The sequence below is a fragment of the Xenopus laevis genome, chromosome 6S (genome assembly GCF_017654675.1).
Source record: "Xenopus laevis strain J_2021 chromosome 6S, Xenopus_laevis_v10.1, whole genome shotgun sequence".
Classification (NCBI taxonomy): domain Eukaryota; kingdom Metazoa; phylum Chordata; class Amphibia; order Anura; family Pipidae; genus Xenopus; species Xenopus laevis.
Genome location: NC_054382.1, coordinates 82,733,756 through 82,744,184, shown reverse-complemented (window position 1 = coordinate 82,744,184; position 10,429 = coordinate 82,733,756).

Here is a 10,429-nt window from a genome sequence, read left to right as displayed (position 1 = left end):
CCGGCCTTCCTAGATATTTATCTTTTTTCCTTATTAATAACATTGGGATCAACCATCAATTTTACCGGCCAGGCCGGTAAAATACCGGCCAGGTAGCAACCCTACTCCCACTGGCTTTAGCCCCACATCTCTTCCTCTCTGCAGCACAAGCAGCCGGCTCTGGAACACGTCACGTGAAAACCCGCTCCTCACCTCCCATTGCCCAACCATCCATGATAGCAGTTACCACGGCTCTGGCCTATTTGTTCAAAAAATAGAGCGGCCCCTCTGGAATTTGCCTGAATGGACAGATTGCCAGTCCAGGCCTGCTCAGAGATATTTTATTTTATATTTTATTTTGTTACATTTTCTGACATCTTCTGTTCCTGGCTGTGGCTAGATTTTTCTCTAAATATATTAGCCTTTATTTGTATAGAGCCCTCATATTCCACTGTTATTTACAGAGTCTGTACCTCATACACTTCTTGTCCCAGTGGAGCTTACAGTCTATATCTGAGAATTACACATAAAATAGATTTTTCAGTGTCTGTACGCCTGCCGACCCTGATCAGTTACCATGTATTTAATCAAGTGAGGGGATAATTCGATTATATTCACGATCCCCCAACCATGACCAGTAATGCCATACCTGGATAATGCTGCAGAAACCTCATAGTGATTAAATTACTTATGACCACTAGTAAAAGAACTCAAAGTGCAGAACCTAGAAAGTACAATAGGCCTGTCTATATATTAACCAGATCTCAAATACAATCTAGAGATAAAAGGAAAGCGCAACAGACAAAGCAAACCAGGGAAGAAAATCCTGCCAGGACTAATACTAGACAGAAGCACACACCCTGAAAATGCCAATCTTGTATTCAAATGGCGGGGGGCATAGTGACAATAATTGGGATACTGGATATCATGAATTTATTGCCAGATAAAAATATCTACAGATTAAAAAAAACAATACTTCCCCTTGGAGTGAGAGAAACATTATGATGAGGAAGACACCTATAAGATCCTTGGTGAGCAATGTTTGCGTACAGTATAAGTAACTAGAAAATGGAAGTCTGCCTGGACTCCCACAGAGTCAGATGTAGAACTGTCACTAGATACTCCACAATCAAAAACACTTATCGACAGTTATATGTCTAGAGAAAGGTCCCAAAAAGGACCGAAACTTTGACTATAAATTTCACTTTTTTTCCACCATATGCACATTTCATGTTTACATATTTATTGTGTATTTTTAAGTGCCTTTTTGTGATATGTACTAGCTGGAGCCACGTCGTCTCGTCTCACTGTGTACTGTATTCGTATACTGCTGAGATGACAATAAAGTTTACTTTGACTTTGATATGCTGAAGTCCAGGAGTGTGTTTGCTACTGGGATTGCCACATTATCTATACATTTATATATATATATATATATACATATATATATATATATATATATATATATATATATATATATATATATATATAATATATATATATATATACACATATATATATATATATATATATATATATATATATATATATATATACATATATATATATATATAAAACATATGTATATTATGTATAAAGTTTCCAAAAGAGGCCACACTCACCATCACAAGAATCAGATACATTTTATCCTCTGGGTGCTGCACCAAAGTTGTGTATGACAGAAATATATTGTGAAGAAGGTTAGCACTCCATTTAAAATTAATTCAGCATTTCTGTGTTATTCTTACTTTAGACCTTTTTCAAGATAATTGCCAGAAACAATACTAACAAATATACATATAGCCCAGCTACAGAATCATTACACATTTCAGTGAAACAGTATGTCAGACCACTGCTTATTAAGCATGCATATATAACATGCAGTTTGGCTACAGTTTATGGTATACATACTGCCAGAGCTAGCAAAGCCATGCAAACCCTCAGCTAGCTGTATATATATATGTTATATATTATATGTTATATTTTTAGCAGAACCAGTGAATGATTTAATTGTATTGCAGCTTTTAAAGCAAGAATACTGCACAGATTTAGATTTGCTGTAGAGGCCAGTGATAAGCTCAGTGGCTGCAGCTTACTAAGCACACATATTGAATTGTAAAAAAAAAACAAAAAAACATTCTGTTAACCTTCTACATGGCCATAAACCAAATCCTTTTATTGGTGTCAGCAAATATAAGCACCCAAACACAGAACAATAGTCTGGATGATTCTAGGCTAGTAATTCCTAAGTTTCTAAAGATCGGGGTGAAATACTGAAATACTTCTGTCCAGGCGTTTAACTACCGGGGGAGCAGAGGAAATAACCGCAGCAGTGGTAGGGGCATGCTATGACAGTGAGTATGTCCCAGTGAGGGGGCAGACTGAGGGAAGGGGGAGCCTGGGTGTAGTGTTTGTACCTGGGCCCATGGTCCCTAGTTACTCCACTGTCACTCCACTGTAAGCTGACCATTCAACCCTGTTTCACGGGGACAGGCCCTGTTTCAAGACTTAGTAACTCGTGGCTTTATGACCCCATGAACCGTCCCCATTTTTAGACATAGGCTTTAAAAGTCCCTGTTTAATGCCTGCTAAATCCCCATGTAAAAACGAACCTGATTTGAGCCCTGAAATGTCAATCATAAGTCAGTGCTTCTCATCTGTGCCTTCGGTTATTAGTTATTACTGGAGGGGCTGGAAGAGTCACAGTATCATATTCCTTACATGGCAGCTGAGGTGAAAGAGGGTGAGAGATGGCAGAGATGAGTGCAGAAGGTGAGCAGACAGATGGCCAGGTCAGGGCAGCATGAATGTGGGTTGTGGGACTACTACAGTCAGAGCGAGCAGCGGGCAGGGGCAATTACGTCCACTGCTTTTGTCGAGGGCTAGCCCATGAATGAAAGCATTCTGTAAGTAAGTTCATTTTGTTTGCAAGCGGTCAGAGCACAGAGCTCCAAATGGCTTAATATATAATATAAGATATTGCATCCTAGGGGGAATGAAGACCGTATAGGTCTGAATGGAGTTAGGCCAGGCCCCCCTTTCCCCTAAGGTGCATGTTGTTAGCCTCCCCCAACCCTTCCCATCTAGCCCCTCAGGTAGAACAAAGGAAGGGGCTAGCCACGGTGGGAAAAAAGTAGGCGGGTTGGGGGAGGAAGCAGAGGAGGAGCGTGGGGCAGGGCAGTGTTTTAAGAGGATGCTTTGTGTGAATTTGCTCATACTTACTTGTTTTTTGTTTCCCACCCTCCCTCCCTAGGTAAGGCGGATTCGGTCGAGAACAAGGTGCTCCAGGGTTGTTGCAACCGATCGCCTATTTGGGGTCAGGAAGGAATTTTTCTCTTAGCACTAAATTGGCTGAAAAGTGCTAGAGTTTTCGCCTTCTTCTGGAGCACCATTATCTGTGGTGGTCAAGGCGTCAGTGCGGCTCTAGGTCTATGAAGTGGTTATAGTGCAGGCCTACCTTGGGTGAGTAATGAGTGTGCATCAGACTGGGACTGCACGGTCTTCTCTGATGCATGCAAGTGACTGGGTTAGCGCCATTATGCACAACGAGGGAGCAGGGGGATGGGCAAAAAGGCGGTTACTGAGTGCGCCCGGCCCCGTGATCCCTGCTTCAGGTTTTTGGAAATTTTTTGGGCAGGAGCCCACGTTTGGAGAATGAGAGCCGCAGCTGGGGTCAGCGTGTACCTAAAATTTTGATTTTTTAACTGTTAAATAAAGCTTGTGACCTCCACAGATTTTTTGCTATAACATGTCTCTGTGTTTTAATTGAATGGAAAAGGTGCAGATTGGGGAGATAGGGGGTTCCTTGGCCTAAGCATTCTGTTACACAAACCAGGAGCGTAATATTGTACCTCCAAACCTACCAGGAAAAGGAATGCATCAAATTAGACATTTCTCAGAGGTTACTATAGCACTGTATTCTAGTAGCACAGGCTGCTTTGTAACCAGGCATATCCCAGAACAACTGCAAAACCAAAACAGTAGAAACAAATACTGTATATCATCCATAGTACATAGTGGTTAAATTGCAGTTCCTTCGCTGACTACATCTACATAAGGCTGCAGACATCATCAGATTAGCAGTTCTCTAAAGCTATATGCCAAAGCAAGCTTTGTTAGTGAATCCTGACAGCCAAAAGTTCAATATTTTGGGATGCAGCACACTTTTTTTTAACCTATTTGGCACATTCTTAGAAAAGACCAGTGGAGGAACTACCATGAAACCACTGTGAAAATTGTCTCTGGAGCTTGCACTTAGATCCTGCAGCGTGTAGTTACATTACTGGGAAAGACTTTTTGAGGGGGGAAGGCTAGTTTAGAATTTCAAAAATATATTCCTTTACAGGGGATCAAAAAGAAAGGAGATGGCCAGGCTCAAGAGATTAACGAAATACTTTAGCACTGTATTCTAGTAACACTATTAGCCAGTGGCGGAACTACTGGGGGAGCAGGGGGTGCGAGCGGGCCAGGGCCCGCACCCCCTCAGGGCCCCCCGGCAGCTCACGCACCACTGCCAAATGCGGCCAAATGCGGCCGTACGGAGGGGGTGGGGCCCGGCTGCGCGTCACGCACCAGGGCCCGCCCCCCTCTAGTGACGCTACTGCTATTAGCCAGGTGTTAGTAGAATATATAGATTTAATGCTACTGAAAGCAGTGTTTGTGTGCTCTCTGGCGATATGTGATAACCTCCTCCCCTCCCTCCTTTCTTTTCTATACAATCTTATTCCTTCTTTGTGTATTTTTTCTATTTGCTGTATCTCATTTAAATGTTTTTGACATGTTGATCCACTTTTATATTTGACAGTGATGAGACCAGGGCCGGAACTAGGGGTAGGCAGAAGAGGCATGAGCCTAGGGTACAATGATGAAGGGGTACTAGACATGAACCTGCTTGCCCAGGCGAGGGAGCCCTAGGCAACCTGGCCGGCTCGGCCCACCTCTAGATGAGACTAACTGATATTGCTCAGAAAAAACATGCCCTGTCAATGAGGCGAGCTCAGGAAGCAACGCCGGAGAGGTTTCCAGGGGCGGCAAAAAGCTGCTCCGGCTGCCTCCCCTCCCGACACGTAGGTCGGCGGGGTCGGCATTGAAGGAGCCGCCTCAGGCAGCCCTTAGGTAAGAATCGGCGCTGGTTAGATAATGGCACTAGGTGAGTGGTAGTGGAAGAACCATACAGTCAGGTTTCTTATGAAAATGGTACAAATTTTTAAAATCTTTTTCAGTAAAGAAAGTAAAATTGGGATTACATTTTTTTGCTTTTATATCCCCTTTAAGGTTTCCACTGGTAACTGTACTGGTGCAATATAGCACTCATGTTACTGAGAGTCCTCATGACCTGTATAAGTAAATCTGAGCTGAGATGTTTACTTGTAGCCCAGGGTACCAGTGACCATCAGCAGTAGCTAAGTATATTCGGCAAGGTTTATTTGCCATTGCTTTTTAAACCAGTGTTTCTCCATTCAAATGTTTCTAGTAATGTATGATACAGCTTACAGAAAGATATATACCATACAAACATCATGGCCTTTGTGCAAGTTATAAATATACAAACATACATTTTTTAAACATCTCCTTTCAACTGTTACAAGAACAAAGCAAACTAGACTTTTGCTAGTGGAATTATCAGTGGAAGGCGTAAAGGCATTATTCTAATTAGATCACCAAAAGTATGTCTGCTAATATATGGGGTATTTGCAATAAACATTATTTAATATTGTAATAATTGAAAATGCAGGGATATTTAAAACGATTTGTGCCATGGAAGGGAAACTATACAACTAAACATTGCAGGTCTCTAGAAAACAGCTTACACTTTTCATATAAATAAAGCCTTTATATTTTACTACTAAAATATGCCACTGGGTATTCCTATATTAAAATACTGACTACTACTGTTACTCTTGCATACATAAGCATAAATAAGCCTAGCCATTGCAATAAAAACCTGTTGCATCACACTTTAGTAAGCACAAGAGCTGCTTTAAAAAAGTTGCAGTGTTAATAGGCAGTTGTAGACAATTTTCTGAACTTTAGTAAATGGATACCCTATAATAAAGCTCCACCTCTAGTGCATCACCTCAGACCTGGCGGCTCCCATTGGAGCCAGTGGGACAAATTCAAACCTGTGATTCGGGACATAAAAAATTGACTGTTTAGATTGGTCTGATTTTGCCCAGGGTACTATGGCTTTGAATTGTCAATGTGAATTGCATTTAAATCCCACTTTCTACAAGCCACTTTAAATATTGACCCATGGAGTTGTATTTTTTCAGTTTTTGAACACAAGAGGGCACTAAATAACACACTTTTGAAAGGGACAAGCTATTTAATGGGACAAACATAACAGGAAATAATAGATCTTTGTCTACTGTTATACATTGCCAAAGGCGGCATAATGAAGAGGGTAGTGCTATAAAGACAGTGACTATATAAATAAATGGTCAGTTATCAACAGGATTTACTGTATTTATCAGTAAGCTAGAAAGGTGCAATAAAGGAGGTTTAAAGAGAGGACAGCTTTAGTAAGAAGTAAGAACTGCTACAATTTCTGTTTCCCTGCCAGAGACCATAAAATTTGCAATCACATCAAAAGTGCACCACTTGCCGTCAGTAGGGTGTGTTATAATCCACGTTACGTCCAGATATGGAACCTGACTGACACCCCTGCAGCCAATGGGGACCAGGAGCTAGGCTGTAATTGCGTTGTAGTTTGTGAGACTACTGATTCCCTATATAAAGCTGTGCTCACATGCTCTTTCCTCATTTCTCGCTGCACTCTCTGCATCTTGGAGCCCTCCTGCCACCCAGCAGCCTACTTTAATATTTTTCTCATTGCTATACACAGACACACATGCCATACACCCTATACTTCATTCTGTTATTGGGCTGTATTGATTTTTGGTAGTTCTTAGATGGTGTTTTCCACCTGCTTTGGGCTACATTCACAAACAACCTGACTCAGAGGAGACCAAGTCCCTCCTTACACGGTCCATGGGCTGGGTCTCAATCAGAAGGACTTGGGCCCCTGAGCCAAGTCTGGACTGGGAGGAATCAAAATAAACCCTGGAATTTCAAGTACACAGAGGCTCAAACAGCCCCTCACCAGCGTACTAAATAGTGTCTGTCTATGGTATTTTACAGCAGTCCCTCTGGCATTTGCCAGAACCCACAGATTGCCAGTCCGGGCCTGCCCTGAGCTGCACAGGGGGGTCATCTGGTCTCCTATATGCCACGTTTCCTGCTCCCTCCACATGGGCACGAATTCGGTTTTTGTGTGTGTTGGCATCAGCTGTGAGAATTTTTACACATTTATTGAATTTTTTGCAGATTTCCAGCAATCTTGCCCAGAGCTGGTGAAAAATTTGCAAAGTGCTTTAGTAAATAGAACAAAATGTGAAAATGTTTGCCTTTCACGAATGACAAATCAAAACACCATTTATTGTCAAAACAGGGAAATAAATCTGACCTTTCTTATATGTACCCATTAGTAGAAAGAGTGATATATTAAAATACTCTGCTCATGATAACAAGATTTTTAATACCAAGTTATTAATTCAATTTATCTAGTGATGCACTGAAAACACTGGACCTGACAGTGAATTACTGTTCGATATCTGTTATTATCTTTTATGCACCAGCTTTATCTCCAACCAGACCCAGTAGCCTCCATAAAACTATGGCAGGGTTTAGCTAATGAAAATATACACTAAATCCAAATGTAGAAGGTTATGTTGTAGTTTAGATTGTTTACGCATCCATACAAACGTTGCTGGTATTCATTGGTTTATACTTTATAATTTTTGAAGTTTAAACCATCACCATTAATCATCCAGCAACTAAAAAAAATGGCTATTAGGGATGCTGACCCGAACAACAAAAAACAACAAAAAAACAGGCTTCTATTTTATTGTTACTTTTATGTTTGTTGCTAATTTGTTTTACTCAGTATTGTTCCTATCCATCTTCCATTAAGAATTTAAAACTGCAGCCTAGTTGCTCTAACAGTTTGTCCTGGAATTAGAAGGCTATATTTAAGTTGTATACTGGCCATCATTTATCACTAATTGGTTTTAAACATTTGGGGGCCCATTTACTTAGCTCGAGTGAAGGAATGGAAGAAAAAATACTTCGAATTTCGAATGGTCGAATATGGCTACTTCGACCATCGAATAGGCTACTTCGACCATCGAATAGGCTACTTCGACCATCGAATAGGCTACTTCGACCTTCGACTACGACTAAAAATCGTTCGACTATTCGACCATTCGATAGTCGAAGTACTGTCCTTTAAAAAATAATTCGACCCCCTAGTTCGCCACCTAAAACCTACCGAGGCCAATGTTAGCCTATGGGGAAGGTCCCCATAGGCTTCCTAACAATTTTCTGAGCGAAGGAATATCCTTCGATCGATGGATTAAAATCCTAGCAACGAGCACGTGTGTCGATACGCCATCTTGAATGCAAGCCTGCGCCGGATTGTGCAGGTGTAAAGTCACATGCTGCAATTGTTCCACTGAGTCCTGACACTTTACGTAAGTAAATTGGGGTTTGCACTTACCTACAGTACTTAGCTCTTGGATCACTGTATACTGTATGTCAGACCATGTCATGTTCACATAGTTTATTCATGTGCTTAAAGTATGCAGCTCTTTAATTTATTTTGTAGATTATATGAGGAATTTAAAAAATAGATTAAATTATGAGTAAACCTTTTTAAAACTCAACTTCGGTTGGACAGCTGTTACTAAAACATTCTCAAAAAAAATCAGATGCATTAACAATCTTCACTTCTACCCATATTGGAATACAAGAACAATGTCACATAATGTTTTGAACTTGCATCACATTACATGTTTCTCTGGCAGCACTGGGTATACTTTTACTTGTGTAGAGTAAGGACAGGAATAGGTGCAGCTGAGCCTTCTGTTGCTAAGAAGATACTATACATTGCCTGGGGCCATGTTTGTTATGCCTGTACTCCTTGACTGACAACTATGCTAAATGATTTGGACTTAGTTACATAGAGAAAAACCTAATAATTATAGTCTTTCCCCAGACTTTCGGTCTTTGTATTTTTTTTGTTTCTTTTTTATGCTATAAAGTTTTTATAGTTTGAACCTCTTCATGCAAAAATTATATAAATGCACAGGTGTTTTCCCACTATACCTTTTAAAGGAATCCAATCCTCCTCATATTAGTATACAGTGGAACCTCAATTTTACATCCCCTGATTTTAAGTTTCCCCTCATTTTACATTGTTGTTTTGTCCCACCTATATATTATGCATAATACAGTTCACTGATTTTACATTTTTCTGGATTTTACACCATTTTTTCTGGTCCCCTGAAAAATGTAAAATGTGGTTCTACTGTAGTAATGAATAAGTAAGGAATGTAAGACTACTTGGCCAAATAAGTCATTGTTTCATTGGAATTTATCAAAAATACATTTTATATCGAAAATCCTTTACTCTCAAGAGTTGGGGTATCTGACTGAAATTATCATCCATATACTACCAGTGTTTGGCGCCTTACTGGGACATTTCTCAAGACAATGTTCTAAATGCATACACCTTTTTTTGTAGACAGTGCTGCTGCTATTGAAACAAAAGGCTGGGTGAGACAAAGGATGGGCAAATGAGAAAATGCTAAAACATAATCCAATGGTTGGCAATTGAATATACAGAGCTATGGGCACAAAATCACTTGGAGGCATATCGAATACATTTTTGAGGTTGAGAAAAAAAACACGAGTGCCAAAAAAAACGGTGACAACCTTTTTTCTCGAATGGTATCTTATTTAAGAATAAACCATGACAAAATATTCTAAGAAAAAGTGGCACAGCAGGGAGAAACACATTGTTCCATTAATTTTCAATGAGGCTAAAAATCTCAGACGTTTTAATGAACTGGAAACATACATACATACTGTGATAAGCTGGCTGGGTAATTTTTTGGGGGAATTAGCAATGGTAGGCAGGTTTAGCAGATGATCAGGAGCAAAAGACAGGACACCATGTCTTTAGCCAAAAACAGGTTTATTTCAAAAATGTCCAACATGTCCAACATAAATTCATAGGCATACACTTCTTTAGCTTTCAGCATCATGCATTTAAACTTTTTCCCTCTCTGGGGTTCTCACCATTTGAGAGCAACTCCTTCAGGCTTCTCCCTAAGCCACGCTAGTCTTCCCTCGAAGGATACTCATTCACTGGCTGTTGGCAGCTGTTATGTTTTGGTAGCTGAGGATGAGTAGAGCATAACAGTGCTTTATTAACAGGCTCATGCAGCCATTACACAACAGTAAGCAACTCTAACACAACAAGCTGTATAGAAAGTATGCACAGTATAAGTCTTGAGCACAGTGACATCTACAGGCCATTTGTATAAACACCACATATTCCCCCTATAGTAGGAAAGCATTTGGACAACTATAATAAACAGCAACAATT